Source organism: Anastrepha obliqua, unplaced genomic scaffold, assembly GCF_027943255.1.
Source record: "Anastrepha obliqua isolate idAnaObli1 unplaced genomic scaffold, idAnaObli1_1.0 ptg000187l, whole genome shotgun sequence".
Taxonomy (NCBI): Eukaryota; Metazoa; Arthropoda; class Insecta; order Diptera; family Tephritidae; genus Anastrepha; species Anastrepha obliqua.
The window spans coordinates 35,001-37,268 of NW_026562263.1; the positions used below are offsets into that span (position 1 = coordinate 35,001).

The 2,268-nt window shown below is 30.4% G+C and overlaps 1 non-coding gene and 1 pseudogene across 1 annotated transcript in view; both read right to left on the bottom strand.

The window, feature by feature from the left end:
* Positions 1–1,556, bottom strand: part of LOC129252380 (large subunit ribosomal RNA) — a 3,987-nt gene extending 2,431 nt beyond the window's left edge. Inside the window, exon 1 of the ribosomal RNA XR_008583412.1 lies at positions 1–1,556. This exon is cut by the window's left edge and continues 2,431 nt beyond it. This is a non-coding gene — a ribosomal RNA (large subunit ribosomal RNA).
* A 442-nt stretch (positions 1,557–1,998) lies between these two features.
* On the bottom strand, positions 1,999–2,179 carry LOC129252382 (5.8S ribosomal RNA; annotated as a pseudogene).
* Positions 2,180–2,268: the final 89 nt, after the last annotated feature.

The following is a 2,268-nucleotide window of genomic DNA, read 5'->3' on the forward strand; positions in this document are numbered from 1 at the left end:
ATAGGTATACAACTTAAGCGCCATCCATTTTAAGGGCTAGTTGCTTCGGCAGGTGAGTTGTTACACACTCCTTAGCGGATTACGACTTCCATGTCCACCGTCCTGCTGTTTTAAGCAACCAACGCCTTTCATGGTATCTGCATGAGTTGTTAATTTAGGCACCGTAACATTACGTTTGGTTCATCCCACAGCGCCAGTTCTGCTTACCAAAAGTGGCCCACTGGGCACATTATATCATAACCTCAACCTTCATATCAAGAAAGGTGAGGTTCTTACCCATTTAAAGTTTGAGAATAGGTTAAAATCGTTTCGACCCTAAGGCCTCTAATCATTCGCTTTACCAGATAAGATTATTTTATATAATTTTTAAATGCACCAGCTATCCTGAGGGAAACTTCGGAGGGAACCAGCTACTAGATGGTTCGATTGGTCTTTCGCCCCTATACTCAATTCTGACAATCGATTTGCACGTCAGAACTGTTTCGGTCTTCCATCAGGGTTTCCCCTGACTTCAACCTGATCAAGTATAGTTCACCATCTTTCGGGTCACAGCATATATGCTCAAGGTACGCTCCAGTTAGAGGTATAAATAATAATAAATTATCATTATACATAACTATATGGAACGCCCCGGGATTGAATTAATTGACTATTTATTAAAAAATAGACTAAAAATTAATCCCATTATATTTAAGTTAAGTTAATTATGCCATTAAGTTTAATATAACTCAATGACTTGCACATATGTTAGACTCCTTGGTCCGTGTTTCAAGACGGGTCCCGAAGGTATCCTGAATCTTTCGCATTGTTAATCATATAAATGCATACAAATAAATATTAATATCATAGATATTAAATTTTTTGTAAAATTCAAAAAATGAATTTTAGCATTATATATAATAAAATCTATCAACACTTTATCAAATCATTAGTATTTATTTTATGTTAATATGCTTAAAAAGCAAATTAATTTAAATAAACTTAATATCACCAATGATCTTTTGATAAATACTTTATTATGTTAATAGATTACAATGTCCTTATATGAAAAAAATGCACATTATTTTTTTAATTATTTAATGATGAATTTTTCATAATGGATATTCAGGTTCATCGGGCTTAACCTCTAAGCAGTTTCACGTACTATTTAACTCTCTATTCAGAGTTCTTTTCAACTTTCCCTCACGGTACTTGTTTACTATCGGTCTCATGGTTATATTTAGTTTTAGATGGAGTTTACCACCCACTTAGTGCTGCACTATCAAGCAACACGACTCTTTGGAAATATCTTTCTAGTAATCATTAACGTTATACGGGCCTGGCACCCTCTATGGGTAAATGGCCTCATTTAAGAAGGACTTAAATCGTTAATTTCTCATACTAGATATTAAGATATTCCATACACTGCATCTCACATTTGACATATAGACAAAGTGACTTAGTGCTGAACTATTTTCTTTTCGCTCGCCGCTACTAAGAAAATCCTTGTTAGTTTCTTTTCCTCCCCTCATTAATATGCTTAAATTCAGGGGGTAATCCCATATGAGTTGAGGTTGTTTTAATATTCTTTTTTTATCTTCTCACAATTTAATAAAAAAATTATATCATCTTTTCATCTCTATTTTTCTTTTCTCCTTTTATATATTGTAAATATATAAAAATAATAATAATGTAAAATGAGGCAATCCTAGAATAAAAAATTTAATTTTTATGCTAGACATTCCTCCTTTTAATTACATATATAAATTATTATTTTATATATATATATAAATAATATGAAAATTTTTTGTAAAGAATACTTAGATTCAATATTTTCATCATTTCATTTTATTTGAGAGGATTTTTTTTTTAAAGAATATATAATAAATAAAATTCATTATATATCTTTATTTTTTTTGCTATTAATATTATGAATTATTTAAAATCCAATAATATACACATTTGCTTAAATTCAATTATTTTTATAAAAGAATAAGCAACTTATTTAGCATAGTCTTACAACCCTCAACCATATGTAGTCCAAGCAGTACTTTAAAATTGAATTTAATGTACATAACAGCATGGACTGCGATATGCGTTCAAAATGTCGATGTTCATGTGTCCTGCAGTTCACACGATGACGCACAGTTTGCTGCGTTCTTCATCGACCCATGAGCCAAGTGATCCACCGCTTAGAGTATTTTTTTATTTATTTTTATTTATAACAAATGTCAATTTTTTTTTGCATATATTAATTGAAAGAGTAAAATTAAATAATATTAATAATAT